The following is an 18,252-nucleotide window of genomic DNA, read 5'->3' on the forward strand; positions in this document are numbered from 1 at the left end:
CGGTTTTCCTGTAGCTATAGCAGATATTCTAAAAATGCATAGTTTGTTTTTGCAAACCATAATTAATTATACTAACTTTGTGTGTTAGCTCTCTGCCTGAGGCTTCTGCAGCGGTGCTACTCTGGGTCTGTTAGCCATGGTTCACTGCACAGTCACAATGTAGTGATTAGAAGTGGAAAATTACAATAAACTCAAACCTTTAATGTAAAAAAAAAAAAAAGGCTCCACTTAAAGGTACCTGGAGTCATGTACTCATGATGCTCTGAGAGCATAACTATTGATTTCTTAATATGAGTAATGTCACCTTAGTGTTTCAGCTGTAAACAGGTTTTCATTTCTTTCCATACAAAAGTAGTTGAGTAGAAGCAGAGAGTAGCGTGGCGTCGAAAAAATAATGTAACAGAAAATGAGAATGTCTCTTACTTCAGTTTCTGTAACGTGCTGCGTGTAGTCATCCAGTGACATGTGCAGTAATTTAATCAACACTAGTTTCTATATGTGTCTTCATGTCTTCAGGTTTATTTCTGCCACATTTACTTAAACATTTACAGAAATGCAATTTTAATCTACTACATTCTAGATGCTAATAATGTAATTTGCACCCCACATGATTTATCTTGAAGCCTTGGGTTCTTAATATTTTAAAGGTTGTAATATAAATCCAATAACAGCTTTTATGTACACATGAAAGCACCCAGACGCATTTAAATCATCTCCAGCTGCATTATTAAAGTGATCATCAATGATTATGATTTGATATTAATTCTGCATTTGCTTTGTTAATGTTGCTTTGAAATGTAAAGTTTGTTTTGGTGCTGTGTTAGTACTCTCAGGCTGCTTAAGTGACACTTTCACTTAAGTAAAGAGTCTAAATTCATGCTTTGCAAAATAAATTGGGTAAAAAAAGATGTTCAGTCTCATGTGCAGCACCACATTCCCTGTAATATCATCTTAATTATTGCACAGGGCTTCACATGAGCCTGAAAGTCATACCTAATGTTTTCTAGGCCAGTTTTCTCGATCAAATATTCAGATTTCCTGTGCCACCTCATTTAAAGCATCCTGGAAATGCCGCTAGTGTGTGGGCTTTATAGTGAGCTGACATTACCTCATTAAATTTTTCTTTCTTTCTTTTTCCTTTTTATTTTTGTTCCTACATGAGGTTAGTCCTCTGTTTAAGTTGCTTGGTGTTGCATAAAATGCCTGGAAAATGTATTGTGGGAGTATCTCAAGGGGTTTTCCTTGTAGCTGACGGCAGATTACAAGCAGTATGTGAAGGAATGTGCAGGAAAGATAGACCACAGAAGCATTATTTTCTATCCACTTTCTACCTAATGGTATGCTATCAGTAGTGCAGTAGAGCGTAAACTCAAATTATTCACCATTTTATTTGTGGTTTGTCTTGGTAGTGCACATTCCCACACAGGAATGGCAATCAAAGGTAACTTAGTTTTGTCCACATTTCTTGGTGTATTAAATCAAACTCTACTCTCTACTTTGAAAAACACTTCTTGCATGTGTTTCTTTAGCCTGAGGAGATGCTTCTGACCTTAAATGTGCACACTGTACTGCATTACATAATATATTGTCTTTGTGTCAAACAGCAGCAGTGTAGTTCTTTTGTCTTCTGTAGTTAGAGAGAGGAGCAGGCTTTTCTGAGAACAGGCTTTGACACACAGTCTGCCCACAGTGTCGATGCACAGCAGGTTGTTTTAGCACCTTTTCGTCTGCAAACTGGAAAACCCACCGAAAGCACACCGCTACAGTTGTACGAGCAAAGAAATGACTCGTAGCTCAAGTCGAGCCGAATTGAAGTACATTTTTCCATGCGAGGATGTTCACTTGTAAAGAGGCCTCTGTGCTTTTACAGTAATGCTTCAAAGTACGTGTTGCAGTCTGCAAAGCTAGCGTTATTGCAGAGCTGAGCTCACATTAAAATGACTTTCAGAAGTTCACCTGCTTGGACAACTTTAGAAACACTATTGCATGAAAATATTACCGCTGATATCCAGCTAGCTTTTATTTGTATGTTTGCAACACTTCAGTTTTAACCACACACTGTGGTCAGGAGAGCTAACACGACTGAAAACCGATGATGATGCTTTGTCTTGCTCACCGCTTCAGCAGTTTCTTTATGTTAATTGTAACACATGTTTGCAAGGTTTTACTGCAGTTTACAGTAACCTAATGTTCTACATGGATACATCACAGAAATGGAGGTAACGGCCGCAAGGACACAATTATACACTATCTTCAACTAGGCCGCAAACATCAAGTTGTGAGAGGTTCTCAAGCAGCTGAAAGAACGCCACAGCACAGCATGTGTCAGCAAAGTGATGTCACTTTTGCTATGCGCTGTCGTTCACAAAGGTGACAACGTTTTTTTGTTTTTTTTTAACCAATGTTTTAGTGAGACCGTATAGAAGCTCAGGGTAAACAGAGGGAGATGTTCCCACAGTTTGGAAAGATGAGACTTAGTGGAAAAAACCTTCTTTGCTTCCGGTTTTGACAACTTCTCCTTCTACATCACAGCTGCCTGAGTGGCATACTGTTTTTTTCTTGTTGTTTTTTGAAGAATACTGCAATGGCTACTTGCGCTATAACGGCGAGTACTCATCGATGTGGCTGTGTGATGATTATACTGGTGGCACATGAAGAGACCAATACATCGAGTGTACTGGTGCCTTAATAGTTCAGTGGTGAACCTACGGGCAACTTTGCAGACCATCGTCCACATGTTGTAGCTGTTTTACCAGGGGGAAGTGTCGCAAGCAGCCAGGCTGTGAGCTATTCTTGCATAAGCAAGAGTAGCTCACAGTTGCAGAGGACCCTGAACTTATAACGTTACAAAGAGCTGAGGTGAAGCAAGAGCATTTAATGTTTGGAACAGGGTTCCAGCCCAGTTTTGAACAATTTAGCATTTTACTCATGCACAACGTCATTCATGGCAACCTTCATGCTGTCTTTATGGAAAGGGAGGACTGCACACAAGCATGTTTGCAAACGCAAACTGACAACCAGTGTGCCATAAATTCACCATAATGTCTCTCACACTGAGCTGTTATTTATTATTTTGATTTACAAATACCAGCTCAATAAATAAATATTATTGGATTTATTTATTTGCCACATTGATTTCACGCAGTTTGTAAAGCAGCATACCTTAACCCTGTTGTTGTCTTAAATATGAAGGAATGACTTCCAGTCTCTTCCCCACAGTAAGGACTAGAGCTTGGTCGTTAACAGTGGTATTGGATCGGTTCTTGGTATCAGCGTACGCTAAGCCACGCTGTCTACAGTGTGTCGGTTTGACACTGACAAAAGTTAAATGCAGTGCATCCCTGTCCATCTTATTACATGCTATCTTGTTTTATGAACTATTGCGCTAATTGATGAACTGTGTTAAATGGAGGATTACTACCAAACAGAGCAGTTATGCTTTTTGAGATCTCTATCACTGTAACGTTATTTCCAGGAAGGCGGATTTAACGTAGAACTGTAACATGTACATATCAGTGCTCTAGGCGTCGTCTTGGCAAGCAGTTTATGTTAATTTCCTACAAGTGATGACTTGCCTAAAGTTTTGCTTCTAAGATTTGGATCTCATCACTGTGGCCTTTCCACACCTTCCCTGTCCATCACACTGCCAACTGGGTGAAAGGTTCGAACTTTTCTTTAATGAACTTTGTTTCCGTCACCGAAATGTGGCCTCTGTCAGTGTGGTCTCTGCAGGTGCCACTTCCAGTAACCATCAAAGTTCATATTTTCCTCCAGAATTGGGTTCTTATTGATGTTAATGATGATGATAATCTTCTGTCTGTCTGGAGCTTTGTCATCAGTATTTAATGGCGGTAGCTCTAATAGTATTCTTTTAAGGGCCTTTCCAGGGAAAGCATGCTGTGACCAGTTTCAGGAATGTTTCAGTCCATTTTAAGGGATGAATCTGGGCAAGTTTGAACAAAACATTTCAGGTCGAAAGGGAAACTCGAGTGATTTTTGCTTCGTTCAAAACTCAAATTTCTTTTCTTTTTTAATTTCCAGTGATACAAAAATCTCTTGGCTGATCAAAAAAAATCACAGGTTTTAAAATGTATGGCCATTAGGTGTTATTTTAAATGTTTTACAATAGAACTTGTGCATTATTTGTTTTTCTTAAAATTATTAAATAGATTTAACCACTCTAATCTTGTCGCAGATTTTCCTACAGAGAAAAATTAATGTGTAAAGCTTTTCACTTCATAATTTATACTTTTAGGAATTTCGAATGCTCTTTTATTTTCTTCTGACTCAAATTTTTAAATTCTACCCTTGGACCCAGCCAACCTTAAGCACTGTGTGGCGAGTAAAGGTACAGCTTTAGAGTGGTTGCAAAGAAGTTTTCATGTCAGTCATCTTGCTACTCTGTGGAGTTCCCCAAGGGTCTCTTTTGGGGACAGTTCTCTGCTCACTTCCCATCTGATCTATTGCTTTTTTAAAGTTAGAGCATGTCCTTCCACTTCTATGCTGATGACTCCCAAATCTACCTGCCCCTCACGCAAAATAAAGTGCTTGTTAAAAAGTTAGAAAGTTTTAGTGACATCAAAACTTTGATGACCATTTTAATGAGAGTAAGACCAAGGATATGATTCTTGGAGCCATTTGTTGTATTTGTCCATAAGTGGACTGGATCCTTATGTTAAATCTATTATAAATAATCCTGTAAATCCTGAAAATAGATTGACTTAAAATCCTTAAAAAATGCTTATTTCTATGGCCAAGTCCTTCTTACTTTGAGAGAGTTACATCTGCTTTTATTGCAACTTGACTTGACTATTGTTACACCCTGTTGGATTGGATCATGCTTCCCTTTTGGATCTTTCATTGGTCCAAAATGACGCTGCTCACTTATATACGATAAAGCATGTCCCATGTTCTGGCCTCTCTTCACTGTCCTCCTGTTCACTGTCCTCCTCCTATTGCATGTTTTTTTTTTTAACTCCCTTAATGGATTGTCACCACCAACAACTGCACGTCTCTTAACACCTTACGTCCCGTCAGCGTCACTGAGATCGGCTGACCAGTTATCCCCCATATCCTGAAGATTACACTGAAGAACGGGAGGGGTGGAGCTTTCGCAGTCATAGCTTCTAAACTGTGGAGTGAGTTGCCTCTCCATATTAGGCTGACCCCCACCTTGCAAATTTTTAAGTACACTTCAAAACTTATTCTTTGTCCCACAACGACATTGGCAGGTATTTGGACAGCTGAGCTGTGTCATCTTGGTTTTCAGTGTGTCTGAACGCTCTGCTGGAGACACACTCAGCTATAGTCCAGACACTCTTGCTACTTCTAGAGGTGGTTTTTATTGTTCCAGACGGTACCGACTGCTTCCCGTAGCTTTATTAGCCACATGTTTCAGGGTGCGTTGAGCTTCAGATTTCAGCACTAGCACTGACCCAAACTGTGCACACCAAGTATCAGAGGATCTAATGACTTTGTAATAGCAACAACAATAGAGAAACAGATACATGTATGGTGTAAGCACCTGATGTTGTTAGCATTAACATCTTTTTGCTTTGCTCCTTGTATTTGCGCTCTCGTCACAGTAAAGCAGACCGTATGGGTCTGAAGGAGTGACACAGATGCCGTCCCATGATGGCTTCTTCAGTTTCGCTTATATTCACAAATCGGTGATCCTTTCGCAGTCCTTACTCAGGTTCAGGGTGAAGCCCAGTTGTTTCACAGACTCTGGTGGTGTTACTGTATTTTTGGCTGCGTGTGCTTCCGAGTCAGAGGCGGTTGGAGCGAGTGCTGTGCGAGCCTCAGCCTCGTTGCACTCCTCTTTCTGCGTTCTTTTTGAGATCTGTGGTTTTCAGCCAGTTGGTCGTGTAGCTTTGATGTGCAGCAGCCAGCGAAAGTGTTGCAGGGTGTACTTCAGACATCCCTCAGTTTGCATCTGAAATATTTTTAAATACCATCAGTCAGTTCTTTGTCAGGCTGCGCTGCTGTATGGTGGTGTTGGGCTGCAGTCAGCTGGCCTTGATGAGTCAGTAAAGCAGGATGCACTGTTCTGTTGTTGCATTTTCTATAGAGATTAAACATGAGTAAAAGCCACAGATGCACACTACGCTGATTGCTTGTGTGATTTTTCTTTTTTTAAAGATTATGAAGAACTATGTTTCTACAGCTCTACTGTGTTAGGGTTTAACTCCTTTGGATTATTTAAACCAAATTCACATTGAGCATTTAACTGTCACCTTCTTGCTGTTTTGAAACCAGACATGACAAGCTACAGGTTGATCTGACTAGTTTGTTATTGACAGTTATACCAAATCGGTATACACGTTATTTCTCCTTTTTGACTTTAATAATGATCGTGCTTCATGTTTTATTCACTATTACCCAGAATGAGTGACTGAGCCCATAAAGTCATCAGAAAAGTGTTTATGGAGGTTCTATAAGATCAGAAGGCTTTTTACTAGCCGCAGGTATCGCTGATGTAAGCTTCTGCTTAAAGAGCGTATTTTTGGACGAGAATCCCACTCCTCTTCGTGGTCGCCCACTGTACACCAGGATACTCGTTCTCTGTGAATTCTCATTAAATGCACATTTTGTTTATTTTTCTAAAAAAAAACCTTGAAACATGATGCAGATTCTTTGTAACCTAAGTTGGTACGCTGCATGAAGACATTTGCTTACCAGTCGACTGTGAGGTATGTCTGTGTCATTTTCAGAGCAGGCCTATTTTTGCTTTCAACAACCTCTTGTTGGTGCCTGTTGAGGCTGGAAAGCCCTGACATGAGCAGATGTACAACCACAGATTGGTGGTACACTGAGCCTCTTAACACTGTATGCTTACACAATCACAAGATACTGTATCACCCTCTGTGATAATATTCAGAAGCTGCCGTGGCAAACTCTGCCTTTTTCAACCCGCCCACATGAGCAGTTAGATCATGGGGGAATGCTGCTGAAGTGGCTCATGTTTATAAAAAGTTTTACATCTGAAAAGATGGGTGATAGTTGGTCAGATTCCACTTCTTTTGTTCATATCACATTGGAACAAGGAAAACGGCAGGAGGGGATAAGTCGTAAGTTTTTATATTAGCTAGTATGCAGTGGGGATCGCTTAGTGAAGCCTGTTTTAGGAAAGAGACTGTGTTTAATGGCCACCAGAGGATTACTCCTGTGGCTCGTTGTCCTACAGAAGGCTGCAGAAAAACAGCGGCCAGACACCATGTCTATAAATGGATTCTGGTTAAATACATGGGTTCATTCAATCATTTCAGGTCATATTGAATAAAATATTAAAGTCCATTTTGTAAATTTTGATCACTCCAAGTGTCAGATTATTCAGAATATGCTGAAAATGCTCAACTCAAGGCTTCAGAACTGGACTTAACTAACCAGTGGGTGACATCACGGTGTCGGCGTTTATCTTTTATACGGTTTGTGGTAAAAACAAAGCAGCACACTGAAACTGCTCCAGTACTATTCAAAAAGAGCTTTTTTGTGTTCTTATTTTGACCCTCTTGCAGGTTGATCGCTATATAAACAAATAAATGGAAGAAATTAAGTAAATCAACCACATTAAAGCACACTTGCGCAGACATATATAATAGAAAAGAAAGACGTGAACATGACTCCAGATTCGGATTATAGTTAATTACAACTAAATAAAAACTTAAAGTTAATTGTGAAGAAAATAGTTCTTTAGTTTGTCAACACAAAAAGCATCAGAATGCTTTGGGATATTATTTGGTTTATTAAACTGACAAATACATGGAATTAAATTTTTCTCTCACCAAACAGGTGGTCCGATGCTTGGCTGCTCCAGCCTGCCAAATATCATCGGGCAAGATAGTAACCCGAGGTTGCTCTGCGATCCATCCGGTGTGTGCAAATGTTAGATAGAAAACATACATGCATGGAAAAACATGAAAAATGTGGTTAGCACAACAAGTGTATTCAAATCATAATTCTGATTGTAAAAGCTGCCAGACAGGATTTAAAATAAATAAATAAATACACTCACGAACAGAAAAAAAGGCTCCTGTGTAAATGTGTGAATGAGGTAAATTGTATAAAGTGTTTTGAGTGCCCAGTTAGAGTAGAGAAGCCCTATATAAGAACCCGCTGGACTAATAAGCACCTCTGATATCTGGCATCTCATAATGTGAACCTGGCTATCATTTGAGCTTTGGTATTGTGTAGAAATACAAAGTTGTGTTGTCACAGCATACTCTTTGGTATCACTGACATCCAGCATGGGAAACACTTGTTGCTTGTAAACATTTCATCCTAAATTTATTTGTCATTCTCGTCCTCTGGTGATTCTGACTCCGTCTCGAGTCCTTGACCTGCCTGATTCTCAGCCACCGCCGATGCTCTGCTTCGTCCTCTCGAAATGCCACCGTGGTGCCTATCTCCATGGCAACTCCTCTGCTTCTGACATCAGTACCACCACTCCACAGCCAATGAGAGAGGGGGGGAGAGAATGAGAGCCTTGACACTCTGAAATCCTGTTGTGCAATTCAGAAGGAGATGTAATTTGGGTGGCTGCGCCTGCCAAGACGAGCATGACGGCTTCTGGTTCAGAAGTAAAACATTCAGGCGCTGCTCTGCTGCGTTGATGTTAATATCTGTGCTGATTATCAGGACTTAAAGGTGCATGTTGTTGCTGGTTTTACTGTTGCATCCGCATTTCTCAGAAACCACAGTGCTGAGCTTACATTAGGACTTGCAACCTAATGAGAAAAAGGCAGATATCGAGTTCATGCACAGCGAAATATGCAGAATTAGCTCTGATACTATCACCTGCCCTCATTTATATGTCAAGGTATGCTTACGGAAGCATACCTTGGGCTTGACAAGCAAAGTTTTTCTGAAGGAAGGATGTTTATCACAATGAACAGTGGAAGATTCTTTTTTTTTCCTCAAGAAAAGTTGCATGTTTTCATTTCAGAGATTTTAAAACACGCCTGTCTTTGAATTACCTTAGGTTAGCACCCTTTCAGCTGAATAGTCTAAATCAGGGGTGTCAAACTCAAATACACTGTGGGCCAAAATTCAAAACTGGAACAAAGTCACGGGCTAATGTTAATATTTATTGAAATATATTTATTCCTCCAGATATAAAAATGAATCTTTTCTTATGGACTCAAACACGTTTTGCTGAAAAACTGAATATGGAACAAGCAAAGCTTAATACTAAACAATATATATATTAGCTGTATAATACCAGTAGGCCCGCTCTAATAGTAATTTGGTATGGCTTCGCGGGCCAAATGGAATTAAGCTGCGGGCCAAATTTGGCCCGCGGGCCAGAGTTTGACACCTATGGTCTAAATTATCTGCATGAATTACAAATCACAAGTGTGCTTCAATAAACAAACAAAATGTAATTGCCCTAAAATAAACACTTGTGACAAACTAAGATATATATTTTAATCGTTCCGTATATGAAGTAAGATAAAGAGCTAGAAATCCATGAAAATGACTCTGCTAAGCCCCAGAAATATTTAATTTAAAAGCACAAAATTGCAACATTTTAAAAGCTACAGTCAGAGTATTTGCTGTTTTTAGGACTTCATTAGAGTCTTCACTCCCACAGTGGAAAAATACCTTTTTACAATTTTCTGTGTCGTCTTACTTTGGTTCATTTATCAGTTTTTAAACCAAAAGACTGAGTTTACTAACCAATAAGTCACAGTAAAGTCCAGATCCTCTGAAAGAAGTCTAAAGGATTCCAACTTTCTAATTACAGTTCATCATTATGAAATCTAAATGTGCTTTAAATAACTATGAAGCACTGACAAAATCCTTGTGTTGGTCAGGTTGAGTCCTGAATTCTAGAGACTGGCGATGCTTTCATTTGCACGATTAGTTGTCTATGAAAAATGTCTCCCTTGAGCTCTTGTATTGATTGGTTTCCCTCATTCAGAGATGCGAGAGAGTGCTTCATTTAAATGAAAGACTCTGAATTGATGCAAAAAAACAAACAGCATCTGAATCTGAGATTCAAGTGTTTGGTCAAAGCCTTGGAACTGGAAGGTATGCTGTGACTAAATAGGAGAGAAGCAGCAGGCCTATGGTCAGAAATTAAAACAGGAGTGCTATCTGTAGGAGAGTTCCTATATTAAGCATTTATATCAGTGGTTCTTAGCAGATGCCTAAAAATGGGCTGCAGGGACAAGTTTCAGTGAGTCACATGTACAGTTTTTTGTTTTGCTCTTGTGCTTTTCTCTGACTTGACCTCTGTAAATTACTTGATGCATGCTCAATCATCCAGGTGAGTAAATCCCCAAAAGTTGATTCTGTTCATCTGGATGTAGCGTTTTGTGGGAGAAATGTTTTGTGACTCATCCAGGTGACTTCTTCAGTCTCAGCTGACTGCAGGTTTCAACCTTATAAACAGGACATTTGCATAATGACTGAAACCAGCCCACTGAAGGAACAATGGGCTGGGAGGTCAGTTCCTTAATCTTAATTATGCAAATTCTCATGACCATTGACCAACACCTACTGATCAAAGCGACTTTATCAAAGATCACCATTCACAGAGAGTTGGTGAATGGCTGCAGTCACAGCATTGTAAGATGGTGACAGATGTACCCTTAGGCCCCCTCCTCGATTCAGAGATGGTCTGTCCCTTTTCACGTAAATGGCCTCCTTGACTCCGCCCTCAAACCAGCATTCCTCCCTGTCCAGGATGTTACATCCTCATCATTGAAAGAGTGTCCACTGGCCTGTAGGTGTAAATAGTCTGCAGAGTCCTGGCCTGACGAGGTGGCTCTTCTGTGCTGTGACATCCACTTCGGCAGAGGTTGGTTTGGTATCACCCTCTTCCTGTAGCCACTTCCTGGGTCTCGTTTCAGGGGCTCGTAAGTATTTTCGTCACTGAGCGACAAAATTTTCTTATGATAGTCTTTCTGGTTTAGCAAAACTGTGCACCTACCCTTGTATGCCGGAAGGATGATAATGTTGTGGTCAGTGCTAACTAGCATCATTGTTCCTTCAGTGGGCTTGTTTCAGTCATTATGCAAATGTCCTGTTTATAAGGTTGGAAACCTGCAGTCAGCTGAGACTGAAGAAGTCACCTGGATGAGTGTGAAAACACTACGTCCAGATGAACAGAATAAAGTTTTGGGCACCTCTGTAAACACCTTCCTAATGGGTTTATAAGCTCAGTCACCCGTAGCAGGTCATACTGAATAAAACACAGAGTCACTTTTGGTCATTCTAAATGCCGGAAAGGTTTTTTTGTTTTTTAAATTTGTTCGACATGCTTTAGAAAAATCGGGTTGTGACTTGATGACTCAAAAGAACGACAGCTGTAACTGATGGTAACAGGTGGAGATGCACATTAAGACTGATGGTGAGATTCTGTGCATTCAGGGTTTGCTTCATTTGCCTGATATTAGTCTGCTTTATGGTTTTAGGTTAAATAAACTGTATAAATTTATTTAGATGTCATGTTAGCAGCTGTGATCAGAGAATGAAATATAAAAACCTAGAAAGAAGTCAAGAGTACGTGTGTGTGTGTACGTATAAAGTATACTTTTTTTTAATGTATTTTTAAAATACATTTGGTTGTATAATCCACTTCATATGTGAAGAAATGAGAGCAATGAAATGGCTTACAGTATCAGTAAAAACAGTTAAAGTTGCTGTTAAAGAAAATAATCGACTAGTTTTATAGTAAGACAAATTAGAAAATAAAACTGAAATAACATAGAACTGAATGAAATGCCTCAGTCCATAGGTTGGCTTACTGACACCAGTATTGTGCCTTCCTAATAGCTGGCATCTAACTAATAATAACTGGCGTTATTTTATTTATTTATTTAAATGCAAAAGTTTGTGTTGGTTTCAGCTTCAGCTGTTGGGTTTTGGTCTGCTGGACTCGTAAACATTTTATACTCAAAAGGATTGGTCAAAAACTGGGGACAACAAGCAGCAAATGTAAATATTACAGTAACGTTTGAGCCTATAATGGTTAAAATATTAAGGCTATCATAACGGCACACCTAAATATAGAGCTGGGGTTATGAATGACTCCATACAGTCTCTTGGAGTTATATATGTCTCATTTTCAGTCTGAAATGACACTGGAAAGTTAATGATTTATTCCATGTAAGTGGATTCATTTTTTTATGATAGTAGCAGAGGTGGCTTTTATTATAGGAGTGGCTTCTCCCCTATGTGAGAATAGACTCCACCAGTCACTAATGCAAAGCTTGTGACGAAACCCTGCAGGCCACACTGAGGCTGTACAAATATATTAGAAAACTGCGATGCATACTGTGTGAGGAAATGGCTTTGAGGAAGAAACTTCTCTCTGCTCATGCTCTTCAAAGTTTCTTTATCATGTTTGTGCTGAATAGTCTGAATTGCTGCAATAAGGTTACCTGCTAATTATTACTTATAAATGCAAACAGTGAGTGAAATGATATTGTTTAGGAGCTCCACGCACTATAGCGCTTTGCCTCTGAAAACAAACTATAGGTATGCTTCAATGCAGGCGTTTTGCTGACGTCAGGGAAACAAATGGCTTATTGTGCAGAGCTCAATATTTCATACACCCATGTAAGCTTGATTGAAAAGCACCTGCAGACACAAACACCATGCTGGCATGTTTTTATAAATGGGTTATTGTGGTTGGTGTACACAGAAACAGGAAAGGCTTTTGTTTTTTTTTCTTTTTTTTAGTAAGCATGCAAATGCAGTTAAATCTCTGATCGTTCCCAATGATAAATGCTGGAGGGTATAAATCACAATGAACTTGAATTAAGCTTTTGCAGCCAGTGGTCAGTGTCGCCCAGTTATCTGCTGAAGCTTCTCAGAGAGCAGCTCAAAAAGATTAAACTTAACTGATCTCTGTGCAGAAATAAATCAATGTTATTTCTGCACATGTTATGTTACAATGATGCAGATTACGTGTTCTGTAGGCCGGACAATATACCAGTGGTTTCTGGTAGCAGTGCAGTCATGTTAAGGAGAACAGTTTTCATAGTTGTTGCAGATGCACATGTCAATTTATTTCACTGTAGGTTAATTTTGATATTATTGTTAGGAACTCATTTAAGCAGTTTAAACAGGGGAAACCACTGACGTGTTTAAATTTGTGTGTGGCTTATTCAACTATGTTCCAATCACTTTTATTTTTTCTTTTTGTAAAGTTATTTTTCTCTTGGTTCTGACTAACATTTGTCTATTCAGGAAAAATTCCACGAGTGATCTCCGATGTGACTGATAAGCAGTTATGACTTGCTGTCGGTCTGAATCGGTAACTGCAGGCCACAGCAGTAAACTGTAAATGGCAGAGACGCTCGAGTCCTACTGTACCACCTCTTAATGCAGCAAACCCCCTCACAGCAGCACTGAGTGTGGTGTGAAGCCCAACCCCACAGCTACGGTACTCGCGCTGCCTTTTTAAACCTGTGACTGTGATGTCAGTCCACATTCTCACCATGGGTCGCCCTTTAAGCACAGTGAACTTTGCTCCCCCCCCCCTTTTTTTTCCCTTCCACTCTAACCATGAATATTGTCATGGTTACAGTCCTATTGCATAACTGAGAAAAGCCTTGTATTCTTGTCTCCATGGAAATGGAGGCACCCCCCCTACCCCCACAAAGCTTCTTCCTGAGCAGTGAGCATGCTCAGAAAACACTAAGTGCACAGAGGAAATAGGAAAAACAAGATTTCACTACAGAGCAACTTCATTAAAATAATGATTGCACAAGCTGTGTTAAATTTAGCTTGTAAAAATATTATTGCATAATCATACCTCGGCCTTTTTCCCCCAAATTCAGGAAAGTACACAATGTGGATCGAAAATTGGTCCTATTTTGATTCACCTTTTTTTTTTCCCACCTAGTTTCATCAATTATATCGTCAGTTATATCGTTATCACAAATTTTCAAATATATATCGTGATAAATATTTTTGTCCATATCGCCCTGCTCTAGTCACATATGACGTTTAATGCTTTTTGATGGATGGATGTAGGTCAGTGAAATGGTCAAAAAAATTACAATGGTAAAATAAACTAAGTTAAACTATTGCTCATCAAAACAGGATAGCTAAAAAAAATGAGGGCTTTAAACCAGGTTTGATCTACAGAGTAATAGCTTTGAGTTCAAAGGTCACAGGTGCCTGAGACCAGCCCGAGTCCACCCTCCAGTGATAAAGCCGTGCAGCTCAAAACTGCCTTAGCAGGCAGAGATAACTGCATTAAAACTACTTGGTGAACTCTGTACTTTGTACTTCCTCAAAGTTCCTTCTGCCAGATAAAGGGACAAGGAACTGCAGGGCTTGGCTCAGTAAATATGGTGAAATACAGTATGAACCAATACTTTTTGTTTGTCATAAATTCCTATAGCATGGAACAGCATTTCAAAAGCTGAAACCAAAAAGTATTAGGCCTTTTTTGTCTTAGAAGAAGTTTTATCTTATGTCAGTGTGATCATTTAATAAATACTTTACAGTATTATGAACCACAAAAGCACCAAATTCTCTTTTTTGCAGCTGCAGCCTGAGAATAATAAAACAAAAGAAAATTGTGCACATCAGTTCAGGAACAGCAAGGTTGCTCATCTCAGGGCTTCATAACCAACGATTGATATCTGCATTCATCTTTTATACCATCCTGGTCTCTTGCAAAACAGGAAATGGTCACATGATCATGAGCACAACATTGTGCCTGATGTATTTCACTAGAAGGTATATTTCTGCATCAGACAAAGCAGAAACGTTTCACCATGCCAACCAAGAGCTTTTTAAAAGAAGTTGCAACCAATGTTGTTTAGAGTTGGCTAAACCGTGATCGTTTTCTAGACCTGATCCAGTGATTTATGATGCCTCACCCCATAAACCTAATTGATGTGTGAGAATATATGTGTAGTCTGATTGTCACCCTTAACCCCTCCCACCTCCAAATGTGGACTTTTCGTTATTTAAAAGCAGAAAATATTCATTTCACATGCATGCACATGTGAATCAGAGCATAAGAGTCCAGACAGATGAAAATCCTCCCCAAAAATACAAATCAGTAGATTAGAGGTGGTATTTCACAGACTGTTGCGTCTGTGTGTTACTCAAAGCTAACAGGAGGTTTTACTCAAAAGTCCAAATGCAGATTTGTTTCACAGCTTTTTTTGCACTAAAGGTTTGTCATCCAGAAATATTGCCATTAAATACTGGCTTCATCAGAAGGTGACCTCCAGCACTTACTGGGCCAGTGTGAAATGACAGGAATGAGAATTAACACCTCATAGTCTGAAGCCGCGGTTCTCAGCTGGAAATAAGTGAAATGCCCATTTCAGGTCAGGGAGGAGTTGCTGCGTCGAGTGGAGGAGGTCGGGTATCTCAGAGTCCTGTTCACGAACGAGGGGAGAGTGGTGCTGTACCGGTCTGTTGTGGTAAAGTGAGAGCAGAGTATTGATTTACTGATGAGTCTATGTTCCTCCAAACACCTCAACAAGTTCTGGGTAGTGACTGAAAGAATGAAGTTGCAGGGAATGAGCTTTCCTCTTCTGGTGGCTCCAGAGTTGGAGCTGCGCACCGAAAGGAGCCAGTTGAGATTGAGTTGACAGTTGACTAGAGTGCATCCTGGAGATACCCTAGGTGAGGTGCATTGGGCATATCCAGTGTGGAGGAGACCCAGGGCAGACCCAAGAGCTGCTGGAGAGAATACGTTTCTGGCTGGCTTCCCAAGCCTTGGTTGTCTCTCTGGAACAGCTGGAGGAGGTGGCTGGGGTGGGAAGTCTGCACTGCTTAGACTGCTGCCCTTGTGACCCATACTGGATAAGCATCAGATGCATAGATGGATTTATGCTGTGAAATAAAGTGAAAGTCTTCCAAAATATACATTTTGTTATACCATCCGGTACTGCTGCAGACCTGCTGTTCTAAATGGTGCCAAAGTTAGGGACATATTTATCTTTGACCTTTGACAAATTATCAGTTTCATGAAAATATTTAGCTTCTCACGTCTGCCATTTCCACAAACTAGGAGGAGGCTGTTGTACCATTGACTGTTTAAAAACAGTACGAGGATATGATGTGTCTGTGCCAAACTGCCTCTGCCCTGGATCGGATTGCAGCTCTGATGAATAACTACCGTCGTTGCCTGCTTCTCTGTACATGAGGGTATCTGCTGGTGTAGAACAGTTACATGGAGAACTATTTACTTACCTCCCACACACACACACACATTCCTCTCACACAAGTGGAAAGGAAGGTCACTCATATTTCCCTCACAGAAGGCTGGCACACTTGTGTTTACATTGCAGTCCTTACACCCCCATCACTATAGCAACTCATTTTCTTATTTTGTCTGACTACGTGGGTGTTTTTCAGTCATTTGTTGTGTGTAATGTGCCGAAATAAAACAATGCTTGTGTAGATGTAAACGATGAAGCCGAGGAAGATGATAAAAGCTGCAAATTCTCTCAGTTTGTCATCCCGAGGTGCAGCTGTGTTGTGCAGTTTTGCTTTTCTGGTCGTACCAAATGGGGTGAGATGAGCTGGCTGCAGTGATTTGCATTTCCTGGCAGGACTAGGTCAGCTGGACTTGATTTGGATGTGTCATCTGAAGATGTTTGATCATTTCACACACCCAACACCAGGCTGTAAATTAATCGTTCTCCATGACGTATGTAGGCGGGCTCAACTTCTGTCATTATTATTCAGTTTAAAAAAACAAAACTAGAACATACAAAAGTGCTTTTATAGTCAAAATTGCAGTCGTTCATTGCAGACTAATAATAACTGGACAAGATGAATTGAAGTCGACTCCTGCATATCTTTTTATTTATTTTAGTAAAGTGTGTTTGTTTTTGTTTTGGGTTTTTTGGTAAGGCTGTGAGATTTAGGTTGAGACCACAGCGTGGGTCTGACACAGCCATTAAGAGTGGAAAAAGCCAGATATTCAGCAGTGGACATGTCTGTACCTGGGGTAGTGTGGAGGAGGTGTTTCAGCACAGGCAGGGCTGGATATTTGAGTGGATGAACAGTGAGCCTGTTGGGTGCGAGCAGAATCACCCACATTTTTCCACATAATCACTAAAGATACATTTTCTAAATTAAAAATGTTTCCAAAATAAGTTACAGCTGTGAGCAGAAACTGAAGAGGAAATTACTCTTGATGTCCAACATTTATATATTGTGTTAAAAAGCTGATTCTAGGATGTAAAATAAAGTCAATGAAATGTGATGAATGGAAATGTGATGGCAGTGAAGTTTAGATTTTGTTTTCTAAATGTGTCCCACATTCAAAACATCACATCTGCTTTCTGCTTTGGAAATTATGGTCTCTGCACAGTTGCACAAGAGAAAATAAGTCAAAGTGGGCAGACTAAACAAAAATCCGGCCAACATGTTTTTACTAGTTAGTACAAATAAGTGGTGTCATTCTTGGAAGTAAAAAGCCTGCATAGAAAAGTGCTGATACACAAACCCTCTTCATGCCAAAGGGTGTGCTAGTGTTTGTTTTTCCCTTTCAACATCTAATCTCACACACACGGTGTTCATGTGCTGTGGTCCTGTCTTTGTTTATGGCCGCTAGAGTTGCATGGTACATAAAAATATTCCAACACCTTTGGTCAGGGCGTCTGTCAGTGTCTGTAGGCAATGATTAGGATTGGGTTTTCTGTTTAGCCACATGCGAAGTACGACAATGAAGTGTCGTAGACTAATTTTGGAGTAAGAGTTTTGAAAAGGCTTGCAAATGTTTTTCCAATATAATAACTGATACGCGTATTTATTATTTTTCCCTGAGCCTGGATCTGCTGGAGGTTTCTTCCTGTTAAAAGGGAGTTTTTCCTTCCCACTGTCACCAAAGTTCTTGCTCATAGGGGGTCATACAGAGAAAAACTCAATCATATGTGTTATTGTAGGGTCTAACTTACAATGTAAAGCACCTTGAGGCGACTCTTGTTGTGATTTTTTTATTTATGTATAAATAAAATTGAATTATTTTATTATTATCTATATTTTAATCACACATGTTTGTGTAATGAGCCTTTACCTTAGTGAGGGATCTCTCTGCTAAGGTTGACCTCTGCTGTGAAGAATGTGTGATATGAAAGTAGCTAGCTAAGCTTTGCATGTTAACTCCCTGCTCCTTCTCTAAATCTAGCTTTAACTTTAGAGCCTCCATACCCGGCATGCAAGACAGCTTCCTAATTTCCTGAAAATGTTTTGTCTTTATCACATTCCAGATATGGTTTGGTTGAAAGCACTTAAACCGGTTGGGTTTCTATTAGTGGT

General features: G+C 39.8%; 1 protein-coding gene across 1 annotated transcript in view; it reads left to right on the forward strand.

Annotated features, from left to right (window-relative positions):
• The window catches only part of mapk1 (mitogen-activated protein kinase 1), a 39,052-nt gene that overhangs the window by 1,320 nt on the left and 19,480 nt on the right, over positions 1-18,252 (forward strand). The gene's annotated exons all lie outside the window — the stretch shown is intronic.

This window comes from Neolamprologus multifasciatus, chromosome 12 (assembly GCF_963576455.1).
Source record: "Neolamprologus multifasciatus chromosome 12, fNeoMul1.2, whole genome shotgun sequence".
Classification (NCBI taxonomy): Eukaryota; Metazoa; Chordata; class Actinopteri; order Cichliformes; family Cichlidae; genus Neolamprologus; species Neolamprologus multifasciatus.